Source organism: Dipodomys spectabilis, unplaced genomic scaffold (genome assembly GCF_019054845.1).
Source record: "Dipodomys spectabilis isolate Male_0828 unplaced genomic scaffold, ASM1905484v1 ptg000187l, whole genome shotgun sequence".
Taxonomy (NCBI): Eukaryota; Metazoa; Chordata; class Mammalia; order Rodentia; family Heteromyidae; genus Dipodomys; species Dipodomys spectabilis.
In genome coordinates this window covers 7,085,660-7,100,788 of record NW_024870864.1, presented here as the reverse complement: position 1 = coordinate 7,100,788, position 15,129 = coordinate 7,085,660, and the positions used below count along the sequence as shown (strand labels likewise).

At 42.4% G+C, this 15,129-nt stretch overlaps 1 protein-coding gene across 2 annotated transcripts in view; it reads right to left on the bottom strand.

Moving 5' to 3' along the window:
- Positions 1-15,129, bottom strand: part of Il1r1 (interleukin 1 receptor type 1) — an 84,561-nt gene that overhangs the window by 32,956 nt on the left and 36,476 nt on the right. For both annotated transcript variants that reach the window (XM_042695451.1, XM_042695450.1), the window contains exon 2: positions 4,227-4,303. The gene's annotated coding sequence lies outside the window, so the exon portion shown is untranslated. The remainder of the gene's footprint in view (positions 1-4,226; positions 4,304-15,129) is intronic.

Sequence of the window (15,129 nt, the reverse complement as noted above, 5' to 3'; positions counted from 1 at the left end):
TTGTCTCAGACATATATTAGTTATTGCAAATAAGGGAAACCATGGGACCTATGTTTCTTTGGACCTGGCTTACTTCATTTAATATGATTTTTTTCCAAGTCTTTCCATTTCCTAACAAATGGGGCAATGTCATTTTTTCTGATGGAGGCATAGAATTCCATTGTGTATATATGCCACATTTTCTTCATCCATTCATCTACTGAGGGGCATCTGGGTTTTGTTTCTAACATATTTATAAGATGATTTCTTTGTTGCTTTGTATGTCCCTCCCCTACAGTATAACCCCTGCTTTCACTGTATTTGATGTTGGTGTAATTTGTGGAGGAGAAGGGAAAAAAATAAATCATTTAAATAGGGATACAGGTGGACCCATTGCAACAATGAGATGTACAAGTCAAAAAATGAACTTTACAACCTTACTTCATTGTTGGTGGGAGTGTAAACTTGTTCAACCACTTTGGAAAGCAGTATGGAGGTTCTTCAAAAGACTCCACATAGAGCTCCCCTATGACCCAGCAATCCCACTTTTGGGCATTTACCCAAATGTTTACAAACAAGACCACACTAAAGCTACCAGCACAACTATGTTTATTGCAGCATTATTTACCATAGCTAAGATATGGAACCAACCCAGATGCCCCTCAGTAGATGAATGGATCAAGAAAATGTGGTATATATACACAATGGAATTCTATGCCTCCATCAGAAAGAATGACATTGCCCCATTTGTTAGGAAATGGAAAGACTTGGAAAAAATTATATTAAGTGAAGTAAGCCAAGCCCAAAGAAACATAGGTCCCATGGTTTCCCTTATTTGCAATATCTAGTATATGTATGAGTCAAGCAGAAAAGGTCAGATAATGTGATGTTAGGAAAATGAACCCTTAGATATGTATTTTAATGTTTTTTTCTTTCATGCATTTGTTTCTAATGCATTTATAAGATTATTTCTTTGTTGCTTTGTATGTCCCTCCCCCGCAATATAACCCCTGTTTTCACTATATTTGATGTCGGTATAATTTGTGGAGGAGATGGGGAAAAAACAAGTCGTTTAAGGATACAGGTGGACCTGTTGCAACAATGAGAAGTACAAGTTGTCATGTCGAAAACGAACTTTACAATGTTGGTGGGGGGGTGGGGGAGGATTGGGTGGGGGGGCAGGGGGAGGAGGCTGTGAAGGGATGTGAAGGAAAAAAAAGAAAAAAATGAACTTTACAACTCTGGGGGGGGGGGGGATGGGAAGGGATGGGATGGGAAGGGGAAACAAAGGAGGAGGCTACAATGCTTGATAAGAAATGTACTCATTACCTTGCCCATGTAATTGTAACCCCTCTGTATGGTATTCTCACAATTAAAAAAAATGAAATGAAAAAAATGCACTCAAAACTAAACCTAATGTGTTTGCAATAAAAATCAACACAGGCTGGCACTAGTGGTTAGAACCTATAATCCTAGCTACTCAGGTTCAAAGCTATTTCAGAAATTAGGACCTTACTTGGGAAAAAAAAGGCCATACGATCAAAATAATATATTTCAATATAAACCTAGCATGTTGCCAAGAGGACCATGTGTTTGATACCATCTAAGCAAAATCTTGCCTCAATATCCACCTCTGGGAGGAAAGAAGGAAGCAAGCAAGCAAAACTTCCTGATCCCTTCAATGACACAAAAATTCTAAGATGGGGCTGGGAAGGTGGCTCAGTGGTAGAGCGCTTGCCTTGCATGCATGAGGCCCTGGGTTCAATTCCTCAGTACCACATAAGCAAAAAAGAAAAAAGCCGGAAGTGGTGCTGTGGCTCAAGTGGTAGAGTGCTAGCCTTGAGCTGAAGAGCTGAGGGACAGCGCCCAGGCCCAGAGTTCAGGCCCCACAACCAGACCAAAAAAAAAAAAAAAAATTCTAAAATGGAGCCAAGCCAGACTTTGCAGTCCCAGTAGCGGACAGGTTGCACAAATCAGAAAGTTTCTATAGCTAAGTGCTAGTGGTTCATGCCTGTAATCCTAACTACTCAGGAGGCCGACCTCTAAGGATTATCATTCAAAGCAGAAAATTTATGAGACTTTTATCTCCAATTAACCAGTATGTTGTAAGGGGAAGTGTGGCTTAAATAGTAGAGTACCAATCTTGAGTGAAAAAGCTATGCGACATGAAGCCTTGAATTCAAGTCCCAGTATTGGCACAAAAAAGTACCTACACACAAGTAGCATGTTAGGTAAAGTTCAGTTTTTATTTCTCCGTTTCCCATGTGGCCAAATGGGTCGCATGCATTGACTGGCATTAACTGTTGCTGTGAGTATAGATGAGCTGACTCATTCATTAGACTTAAAACAGTGCCTCTCTTTCGTGCTGGTTAGTATCAATCACTCAGACAAGTAGAAAGACAAGTAGAAATTCTGGTTAAATAATATCAGTTAAACATTTATTTTTGTATTCGCTTACTGCCTCACTGAACAACTGTATATTCAATGTCTAGTGTAGGCCTTGGGAGTGTAAATGGAAGTAATGGCCACAGGCCTGGCTTAAGGAGTTCACTGGCTATAGGAGAAGTGGTCATGTTGAGAGTTAAACTGTGACAAGAAGCATCCACAGGGAGAATCTCAGCCTTGTGAATAGCTAGGATTGCAGGCATGAGTCACTGGGGCCTGGCTTTTCTTTTATAGAGAGTTTTGACACCTGTGTGGAATATTAACTGGAGATGAGAGGGGAGGCAGATTGCCATGGAGGAATGGATGAGAAGGACAAGGGTTGGTCCAGTGAGCAGGAAAAAAAACTAAACCCATATGGGGCAAAGAAGAGTGACTCTCAACCTAATTCTCTAATGGGGGTCAGGGTCAGGCAGGATCAGGCTAGGACAGCTTAGGGATGATCAGAAGGTGTCACCTACTACCTACCACAGGGCCCAGGTGTCCTGGGCTGGGAGCAGCAGTCTTGTGCAGAAATCCACAGTTTGAATGTGAGACCAAACAGTGGAAATGGACAGTAAGATTGGGATGAGTGGAGGACAGCTCCAACCCCTCTGGGAGCTGTCACCTCACAGTTACAGCTACAGCACTCCTCAGATAACCTGGGAACGCGGGTGAACATAACTCTAGCGATGTCAGGAAATCTGATGGCTGGACGCTGGGGATCATGTCCATGATCCTAGCTACTTGGGAGGCTTAGAACAGAAGAGTGGAGTTCTAAGACTAGTGCTGGCAAAAACAAGTTCACAAAAGAGATGCAATCTCAAAAATAACCAGCCATTACAGAACTAGAGGTGTGGGGCTGGGAAGGTGGCTCAGTGGCAGAGCACTTGCCTTGCATGCATGAGGCCCTGGGTTCGATTCCTCAGCACCACATAAGAAAAAAGAAAAAAGCCGGAAGTGACACTGTGGCTCAAGTGGTAGAGCGCTAGCCTTGAGCTGAAGAGCTGAGGGACAGCGCCCAGGCCCAGAGTTCAGGCCCCACGACCGGACCCCCAAAAAAAAAAAGAAAAAGAACTAGAGGTGTGGCTCAAGTGGTAGAACACTGGCATAGCAAGTGTGAGGTCCTGAATTTATACCCCAGTACCATCAGCCCCCCAAAGTATCTGATAACGCCTCCTTGTATCTTCTCCCCAGTTCCCTTCCTAGCATCTAGGAGCCACATTCCTACACTTCTCAGAGATCCATGTTTTGAGTTTCCGATTATGAATGAGCTCATGTGACATATGTCTTATACTGGTCATTTCACTCAACATCATGTCCTCTAATTCACTGCTGCATAATCCTGTCCTATTGCTACAAAGGACCCCATAAATATGTACAAATATTGTGTGTAAATCAAAAAGCAAAAATAAGAAGAAATCCATCAGAGCACCCACACCTCATGCATGTAATCCTGTGTACTCAGGACATTGAGATCTAGAAAACAGACATTTGACATGAGCCAGGCAGAAAAGTCTGCTGGACTCTGTCACCTACATAACCAGGAAAAAGCAGGTATGGAGGCATGACTCAAGTGCTAGGTGATAGAGTGCTAGCTGACGAGCAAGCAGGATGAACGTGTACAAGGCCCTGAATTCAAACTCCAGTCCTACCAAAATGAATAAATAAAAACCTGATAAGGCTTCAGAGCTTCCCCAAAGAAAAAAATTGCCAGCAAATATGAAGTACTTCTTGAATACTGTCATAGAGATAACAGAGGCATCTAAAGCTGAGGGTGGAAGGCCTCACTTATTAATGGGGAAAGGCCAGGAAAACACTGTTACCTTGGAGAAGGTCTTGACCTGTAGGAAGTGGCTCTGCTTCTCAGGAATGATTCACCATATTTAGGGGGTGTGTTTACCTGGGGAAGGAAGAACAACAAAGGGCTGAATAAATGAAGAGCTCTGGGGTCACCCACAATCTCTAAGACCCCCAAGAAAGGACACGAAGGTTTTTGTATACTCATAAAAATGAGTTGGTTGTTTAAAAGATGGATGTCCTGCAGTCCTTCGGGGCAGGACACTTTTAGAAACCCAAGTCATAGGAGTATAGAATGCAGAGTTTGACCACCATAGACTAATTTGGATTAAACATATTTATCTGACATTTGCCAGACACAGAGATGATTCAAACTATCAAGGAAGATCACAGCTTGGAGCACATGAGAATCAGAAATAAGGTACTACCACATCTTCATTTTTCAAATCTTGAACTGAGGGCCTTATACTCTCGCTTAGTTTTTTGGTACATAGCTGACTGTGTTTCTCATACCACTGTGTCTTATAGAGACCTCATCATCCATTACTTGTTTTGGAAGATTTTTAATATTTTGGAATCTAATTTTTCATGTCTGAGTCATGGTCTTGGTAACACAAAAGGCTTGACAGGCCTAAACATAAGCCTTTCATTACACTCTCAATAAAACACTCTAACCAACTCAATGCTAAGCATGTTGCTTAGACTAAACACACTAAATCTCAAATTACCATGCGCTTTACACTGAAACAATAGGACACAGCACCACATCAAGCTATCAAAGGCATATGGCTTATAGCACAGCACAAAATCAGAGTAGAATCCCAGGCCTTCCTGTCCTAAGCCTGTCTCCAGGACAGGCTTCAGAAATGGCTGCAGCTGATGTAAATTGTAGAGAGACAGTGCCACCAAGAAACAGAGGAATAGAGGAGGGAAGAGATGTACAAGAGGTCTAGGAAGGACCAGGTCCTAGAAGGTCCAGGAAAACTGTTTTTTGTTTTTGTTTTTGTCTTTTTTGGGATTTTTTTGTTTGTTTCTTTTTGTCAGTCATGGGGCCTGAACTCTGGGCCTGGGCCCTGTCCCTCAGCTCTTCAGCTCATGGCTAGCACTCCAGGGCTTGAACCACAGTGCCACTTCTGGCTATTTATGCTTATATGGTACTGAGGAATCGAACCCAGGGCCTCATGCATGCAAGGTAAGCAAGCACTCTACCGCGTGAGCCACCTTCCCAGCCCCCAGGAAAATTGTTGATTCTCTATTCCCCACTGTTTCACATTTCCTTTTCTTTTTCACTCCAGAAACTTCCTTTAAAAACTGTTTACATTCACAATCTCTACTTGTCATCATCACCAAACCACACCCGGATCTTCCTTTTCTGTTTACTGTTCCTCTGAAATCTGCTGCCCAAACCACCAGCCCTCCTGGATTCCAGGCCGTGGAGCCTTCACTCACCATCACGCTACAACACCTGAGCCACCCCCCTCCCTCTTGACTTCTGGGATGGAAGTCAGCTGCCATCTTGGTCCATTCCTTCCCAGGTTCTGGTCCTGGCTCCTGTCTGTAAGCATTTGTGCCAATTTCCCTCCAACATGCTTCTCTGTAATTTTCTCTGTACTATTCCGGAGACAGGTTTGAGCTATCCTAATCTCTAATCTCAGTATCTCCATCCTTCACAGGCAGGAGAGACAAGTCACAAATGCACAAGTAAATCACACTTCAGCTCCAGCAATGCTGAGTTTTCCCCAGGGTGACTGGTCAGAAAGCAGGCTAACCTCCCCTCTCCCATATTCTTTTTGTTTTGTATTTTTAATATTTTATTATCTTTTTCCACATATATTTTTATTGTAAAAATACTGTACAGAGGGGTTACAGTTATATGAGTAGGGTAATGAGTACATTTCCTATCCAGCACTGTTACCTCCTCCTTTGTTTTTCTCCTGACATCCTTTCCCTCCCCAAATCCCCAACTCCTCCCTCCCTCCCCCCATGTTCATTTTCAACATAGTGTCTTGTGCATCTCATTGTTACAATGGGTCAACCTGTATCCTTATTTCATCATTTTGTTATTTCCCTTCCCCTCTCCAAATTAGAAAAATGTATATACAAGATGCAGGGCACCAACATCAAATACAGTGAAAACAGGGGTTTATGCCATGCAGGAGGAACATATGAAAGAAACAAAAAAAATCAGATGGTACATTATAAATACATTAAAAACAACAGTACTATATTTGATGTTGGTATAATTTGGGGAGGGGAAAGGAAAAAAAACAAATTGTTTAAATAGGGATACAGGTGGACCCATTGCAACAATGAGATGTACAAGACACTATGTTGAAAATGAACATAGTATTGCACTCACTGTGCAATCTGTGTAGGATGAGGAACTTCTCACTAAGAATATGGGAAAGGGGCTGGGAAGGTGGCTCAGTGGTAAAGCGCTTGCAAGCATGAGGCCCTGGGTTCAATTCCTCAGCACCACATAAGCAAAAAGAAAAAAGCCGGAAGTGCCACTGTTGTTCAAGTGGTAGAGCGCTAACCTTGAGCTGAAGAGCTGAGGGATAGCGCCCAGGCCCAGAGTTCAGGCCCCACGACCGGACCCCCCCCAAAAAAAAAACAGAATATGGGAGAGGGCAAAATAAAAGCAGACACCCTGAAAATATTACAGGAAAGAATAAGAGAAACCCTAGGTCTCCTTGGCACAGGCCAAAATTTTCTTAATAGAGACCCAGAAACACAACAAATAAAAGAAAGGCTGGACAAATGGGATTGCATGAATTGCAGAATTTCTGCATGGCAAAGGACAGCAAGTAAGATCAATAGAAAGCCCATGGATTGGGAGAAGATCTTCACTAGCCATACAATGAACAAGGGTCTCATAACTAAAATATACTTAGAACTCAAAAAACTAAATCCCCCAACAACAAATTCTCAAAGAAATAACCACCCGAGGGGCTGGAAAGGTAGCTCAGTGGTAGAGTGCTTGCCTTGCATGCATGAGGCCCTGGGTTCGATTCCTCAACACCACATAAGCAGAAAAAGCCAGAAGTGGGCTCAGGCTCAAATGGTAGGGCACTAGCCTTGAGCTGAAGAGCTCAAGGACAGCTCCCAGGCCTGGAGTTCAAGCCCCACATCTTTTTTAAAAAAGAAAGAACCACCCAATTAATAAGTGGGCCAAAGACTTAAAGAGAGACTTCTCTGAAGAGGAAATAAGAATGGCCAATAGACACATGAAGAAATGCTCAACTTCTCTATCCATAAAAGAAATGCAAATCAAGACAACACCCCAGTTAGAAAGATTATAATCAAGAGAGAAAGGAGGGGGCGGGGAGAAGGAATACATCCACTCACCCATCCATCATCTTTGCGTTATACACACAAGCATGAACACTTTGCTCAGAATTATAGGAAGCAAGGAAAACAGACAGGTGCTAAATATGGGCATATAGGATGGAGAACAGGAATACAAAAGAAAATCATTGGGGTCTAGAGATAACCAGGACTCACACCAGACAAAGCAGAGTCTAACTTAAAAGGTACAACGAAGGTTCATGTTCAGTTAGGGGTGGGGATGAGTGTGAGGAGAAAGACAACAACAGGAATAAAGCTACAGACTGAGACCTGTTAATTCCAGAGGAAATCCTGAGCAAATGAAACTTCCCTTAGTCAGAGGCAATTGATCCATGTCCATTGTGATTTTTGAGGAGGCTTTAGAGTAAAATCCAAAAATAAACCTTTACAAAATACCCACAAAAAAGTCACAGATTTAGTCTACTCTGTTATTTTAAAGATGACCTTCCTTGCACAAAATAAATGCTGAAGAAAAGAAAAAGAATGAACTCACCTAATAAATCAGCAAGCCGAAGCATACTATAGCCCTTTTTCTTTGCTAGGGACATGAAGTATGAACCATTTGGACTTGCCCACTTCCTCTCCACACACAGCCTCCAAGTGAGTCTCAGTGATGCACCAATACTGATGATCAGCCCAAGGAGTAGACAGCTGGGACTTCAGGTGACCAAAAATCTAGGGCTTGTCACTTCCTGGTCTGGTAGCCTTGTTTGTTCACTGCCCAGGCTTTGTATGAGAATCATACCTTTAAGTTCTACCAGTTGAAGGGGTGGCCCATACAGTCCCATTACACTTGGCTAACCACGCTGTATCTAGAAATACCTTTTTCCTAAAACATAGCTAGAGTAGCAGATGGAATAGACACCTTAGAGGCATAAAAGAGTTGCCTACTTCTATGTTTTGATTTGGGTTAGAACCCTCTAATCCCATGTTGAACTCTGGTGGTGTGAAGAGATAAATGCTGTGCTCACAGTGCTGGATTGATTCTCACAGGAATGGGTCAAGGGCCCTTGAAGAACAGGGGCTCTTCTTGTAGTTTTCTCCCAAAGCTTCAACAGATGCAACGATCTGATCCAGCCTCCAGAACTGTGAGCTAGATAAACTTCTACTCTCTATAAAGAAGTCCTCAGTGTTAGGTATTGCATAGTAAGACTTTGCTAGACTCCAGATGAGAAACTTGAACATGAGCTAAATTACAAAACTAGACAATGTGAACCAGAATTGACAATGAACATATGGGCCACCAACAAAAGTCCTCTTTTCCAGGAAGGCCTGACTTTACCCAACAAATCCTTCCTTGACCTATCCAGGCACAGGAAAAGTGACAGCTAATGATGGCTGTTGTCCCAAGGACCCAGGCATTTTCCCCAAGCCTCAGAGCCGAGCACAGAGGAAAAGGCTTTTTTTTCCTAGCTTGTAACCACATTGCATCTATTAAATACTTTCATCTTAATGAAGGATTTTACACGAGCTCGGGGAATTTTCATCTTGTTCCTGAGGAAATCCCCCACATTGTCAACATTGCGTGCCAGAACATAAGCCACTTGAAGATGGTATGGCACACATCAGACACTCTGGGTGATGTCAGACATACTGATGTATGGGATCATCCAGGGAGATAGGAAGCAGAGGCATTAGGCACTGGGAACAACTCATTCTGTGACCTGCTACTCAGTGTTTGAACACAGGATTGGCTGCCCACACACAGGAGAACGAGCCAAGAGCTGTCCCATTGGCTCATGCTGATTCTAACTATTCCACCTCCTATTTTCTCTCCACAACCTTCTTCCTGCTTCTTGAATCTTATGAGACCCTAAATATGCACAAAAGTCAATATCCAAGCCATCTTCTTCCACACAGTCTTGCCTGGATGCCCACAAACCAGGCAGGCCCACAGACAGTGGAACCAATGTTGGGATGACCCAGGAAAGAGCCCGGTGTAGCTCTGAATTGGAGCCTGTAAACTCCAGGGGGGTCTCAGGTATTTGAAGCATGGTCAAGAGGGAGGCACTGATCAGCCAATTTCCAAATGAACATATCCTCTTGAGCTTCTCAGATTGTTGACCATGGTAAGAGACATGGCTGGCTGGATTGAAGAATAGAGGCCTCCAAAGTATAGAGCTTGAGTTTAAGGGAAGTTCTCAGTTTGAATTTAAGCCAAACTTTAAAAGAAACCCAAACAGTGAGTAATCTGCAAGAGATAGTCCTCCACCCCCACTCCCTTCCTGAAGGAACCAATCTCCAAATTTGAAACTTAGAAGAAAGTCTCAACCATATTTAGCCCTTGTTTTGCCTCTATAACTAGGCAATCTGTCATGTACAAAAATTTGTGTAGCTCACGCTTCTGGAAGCTGAGAAGTTTAAGGGCATGGTGCCAGCATCTGGTGAAGGCCCTTATGCTCTGTCATCCATGGAAGAAGGTAGAAAGGCAAAGGAAAATGAGACTGAGCGAGCAGGAGAGGGTTGGGCTCATTTTCATGACAACCTCACAGCTGCAATAATGAACTCACTACAAGGACACGTGAATATATCATTATGAATCCATTCATGAGAGCAAAGCCTTCATGACCCAATCAGATCCCACTAGCACCCCCTTACCACTATTGCATTGGGCATTAGGTTTTCAACCCCTTCACTTTGGGGGACACATTCAGACTTTAGTACCTACTTTTAAAATTTCACTTCATACCAACATTTTCATGTGCTGCCTAATAAATACACGTACACCATTATTTAATACAGTTTAATCATTGATTCGCATATATGTGTTAGATTTAATGTCATGCAGAAAGACAGAATTAGGCTCCAACTAATTTATTCATAACTAAAAAGTGACTATGGCCGACTCCTTGGGAAAAGCAAGAGTTAAGCACAATTCAGCATATGAAATATATCATAACCTATATGATCTATTCAAAACCAGTGGAAATATGGGGCATGGGGTTTATTGCTGGGGTCTTCTCCTGTTATCCATTATAAGGATTCAAACAGCTAGTAAACAGTCCTCAAAGCCAAGTGAGATGTCATATTCACCAGGGAAATTGAGGTGGGAGATTCTAGTAAGTTCTGTCTTAGGATGGATAACATAGTAAGAGCCTGTCTCAAAAGAAAAATACATAACCTAATCTTAAAACCAAAAATGTCAGTTTGAGAGATAAGGCTAAAAGGAACTTACAAAGCCACAAACCACATGCTTATAGAAAGCACTTTAGAATTCTATGCTTACACAAGTGCATGCTTCATATATCAAAATCCGTTTATTCCCAAGGAGAATCCCAAAACTTCCACAGAATCCAGAGTTAATTCTACCAGGGCATCCATTTTACCCAAAAAGTTTCAGGGGGAGTTATTATTTTTGTGCTAGAACAAGCATGGCTATGTTATCAGATAGGAAGGGGGGAAAAAATCTTCAAGATCAGTCCAGAATGAAATAGAGACATTGGTCCAGGATGAAAGACAGACATCAGAGAAATATTCCATAAGATAAGCTACTCAGGGGTACTACCTTGATTCTTTGATTTTCATTTCTCAACTAGTATCTTAAGTGGTAAAATCTAAGAAGCACTCTCCTAAGAAAGTGCCCACAAGCATCTCCATTAAATCCCAACAATAAGAAATGGAAGCATGAGGTCCCACCAAGTCATATCCATAAGTTAAGACAGACGAGCAACACAACCTCAAGTATCACCCCCCAGGTGGAGTCTAGCATCAAGATGGGGGAGAAAAAAGAGGAAACCATCAGAGAAGCCTGCAGAAAATCACATCATGCTCTCACATCTTTCCTCTCTGCAGAGATTAGAAACATGTACTATCACATACAGACATTCCAAAAGCCAAAGTGAGCATGCATATGGCCACCCCTGGAGAAACAGCTTTACAAAATGATCAGCAAGCCAAGCACTGGTGGCTCACCCCTATCATCTTAGACACTCAGGAGGCTGAGGTCTGAAGATTGTGATTTGAAGTGAGCTTCAGAAGAAAAAAAAAATCTGTGAGACTATCTCCAATGATCCAGCAAAAAAGCCAGAAGTAGAAGTGTGTCTCAAGTATTAAAGTGCCAACCTTGAGCAAAACAAGCTAAAAGAGCATGCTGAGGTACTGAGTTCAATCCCCAGCAACAGCAGAACAAAAGAAAAGGAAAAAAAAAAAACAATGAGCAAGCAAAAGCCTAAAGGGGAAAACAAGGCAGAAAGAGACATGGTTACTGTCAGAAGATATTCCAGACTCTTCTAGTGAGGTGAGAAGAGCTGAAAATCTCAAGCTGAGACCTAAAGACACTCCCAAAGGACTAGGCATCTACCACAAGGATTCTCATAGTGAATTTTCTACTGTAATTTTTTACTGAAGCAAAACACTTATAGAGGGAAATGCACAAAACTTACATGAGCAATTTCATAAGTGAAGACATGTACCAGGATCACTCCATCAAGACCCAGACCATTTCTATCACTCCTCTAAGCCCTTTTGTCTCTCCACCACATGTACATGGTACTCATCACCTCAATTTCCACCGTCACTTTTATCTTTAATAACATACCCTAAGTAGCATCCCAGATTACTAGCTTCTATGCTACCTACAAGTGCCCTGCTACTTCAGGTCCCAAGTTTGCACGAGTGCTCTGACCACTTACTACCGAGTCATACAGGCAAGGGAGCAGTTCTTAGCAGGGAAGGGTCTGGTCTCAAAGAGAGCATTTCACAAAATATAGGGAAGGGGCACTTTGGATGATCATGCACCCAGTGAGTGCTGAAAGCCATGGTTCTGGACACCGGTAATAAGGCAAGGAAGTTCTATTCAGTAGAGACTCATTCCTTGCCTAAAATGGCCACCATAGATCCCACAGACCTTCATGAAAGAAGGAAATATATATAGAATATGTGCAAGCCAGCCACTACTTCTATTCCACATTTATATAGAATACATATCATAGGCTGAGCACTAATGGCACATGCCTATAATCTGAGATACTTAGGAAGCTGAGATCTGAGGATCAGAATTCAATGCCAGACCAAGGAGAAAATTCTAAGAGATTCTTTTCTCCAACTAACCAGCAGAAAAGCCAGAAGTGGAGGTATGGCTCAAGTAGTAGAATTCCAGCCTTGAGTAAAATAGCAAGCCCTAGTACTGATATATGCATACAAAAATACATATTATAACATATTTCCACACATACTAAATATTTTAGAAATGCAACTATGGTTACAATTGAGAGTCGATTTGCCTTTGACTCCTATTTAGACCATAGCAAGAGTGAATCATCTTTAGCAGTATTTGTACAGCCACTGCCCCATCTGTTCCAGGATACACAGGCCATCCTGTAGTCCATCTACACAAACCACTGTCCCCCTTACTAGGTTCCAGATGGCTCAGACCAACCATTTACATCTGAATTACAATTGTTTTTGTCAGTCATGGGGCTTGAACTCACTGCCTGAGTTCAAGGATCTGTTCCTGACCTTTTTAACCCAAGGCCAACCCTCTACCACTTTGAGCCACAGCTCCATTTCCAGTTTTCTGGTAGTTGATTGGAGATAAGAGTCTCACGGCTTTTCTGTCCAGGCTGGCTTTGAATCACAATCCCCAGATCTCAGCCTCCTGAGTAGCTAGGACTACAGGTGTAAGCTACCAGCACCCAGATGAATTACAGACTTTTCATACAAATTGTTTTTTGTTTTTCTTTGCACCTAGATGTTATGTTGACTTTTTAAATCATATTGTGAACAAGTTTTATTATATCATCTCAGATTGGTAGACAGGATGTCATTTAAAAACATTTCCAGGAAGGGGCTAAATATGTAGTAAAGAGAAAAGGGCTTGTGGACATGACAGCATGAACTTCTTATGTATCTCGAGATCCCTTTGGAGTCACTGCTTTCCTCTCAGATGTCTTGCTCTCAGGTAGGGGAGGTCAGATGTGCAGAGCACAGGCTGCCTAGACCTCACCTTCTAGAGCCCTGGTGTACATCATACCAGATACCAGAACATGCTCTCCACCCCCTGGTTATGGGTGTCCAAGAGAAAGCTCCCACTTTAACTTGAATCAAGAATGTTTCTATCTTTCCCAAGCATGTCACTTTCAACTGGAAGACATTAACAGCTGAGCACTCCCAGGTTCCTTCCCTCCTAGTGCCTGCAAGAAAGCATATTTGTGTTGCCAACCTGGTTATCATGCTAACACTGTCTGGGGGCTTTACAAATGCCTGACATACTCCAGAGATGCTAGTTTTTCTGTCCCACACCCAAGCCTGCCTGTCTCAGAGAGTCTCTGGCAATGTCAAGATTCAGGCAGGGCTGGGACACTACCTTCCTTCAATTTTTACACCTCATCTGGGTCATCATGAGTTATGTTAGTTTGTTTTTCAGGGCTAGAGATCAAGTCTTAAGCAGAAAAGGTCAGATAAGTTGATGTTAGGCGAAATGAACCCCAAGATAAGGATTCAAATGGTTTTTCTTTCTTGTGATTGTTTCTAACATATGTGTAAGATAATTTTTTTTTGTTGCTTTGTATGTCCCTCCCCCACGGTATAACCCCTGCTTTCACTGTATTTGATGTTGGTATAATTTGTGGAGGGGAAGGGAAAAAAACAAATGGTTTAAATAGGGATACAGGTGGACCCATTGCAACAATGAGATGTACAAGTCGCTATGTCGAAAAATGAACTTTACAACTTTGTCCTGGGGGAGGGGGGCAGGGATGGGAAGGGATGGGAAGGGGAAACAAGGAGAAGGCAACAATGCTTGATAAGAAATGTACTCATTACCTTGCCCGTGTAATTGTAAACCCTCTGTACGGTATTTTCACAATAAAAAAAAAAAACAGCTAAAAAAAAAAAGAAAGAGATCAAGCCTTACTGACTTACATCCCTAACTAAGGTTTAATATCCTAATAGACCATATTTCACCCTCTTTGTTTTTACTTTTCCCACTTTCCAATTTATGGCATTTTATAAATCCTTGTTGAAACATTATCCTGTCACACATATGTGTGCATGTATAAGGAAGAGATAGCACACAATCCAAGGGACCAAAACAAGGGACCTTGAAGAATTTCATCCTCTGTCAACACTTGGTGAGATCTCTTGGTGCCGGGGCCTCTCTGAATGGTCTGTGGTGCTAGGTACAGATAAAATCCTATGGCGGCATTTCCTAGGGTCATGGCAGAGGAGAATAAAGCTACCAACACTGAAGATCCCCCTCGCATACCACCAACCCACCTATCAACCACAGAGAGAGGAAAATGCAAGCCAAGCATCCACTTACAGCCACACATGGGTAGCATTGTGGGCTCTGGCTATAGCCAGCAAGTCAGATGCCCTTGACAACCTCTCTCATCTAAAGAGGCAAGTTCATAATGGAATCATCATATAGCATAAGAATCTGTGCTCTCCCATGTTCTATGCTATGCTACAGCAGCTCCATGACAATGGTGCAATTTTGTCCTTTTTACTCATGATATGTTCCCTCTATAAAAGACACTCACCGCTTTCATGTACCCCACAAGTGTTCAATATGCCCCAACTCAGGGGAATAATCCAGTCATGGCAAATACCTAAGCACTCCTGCTATTCTACACTCATGTC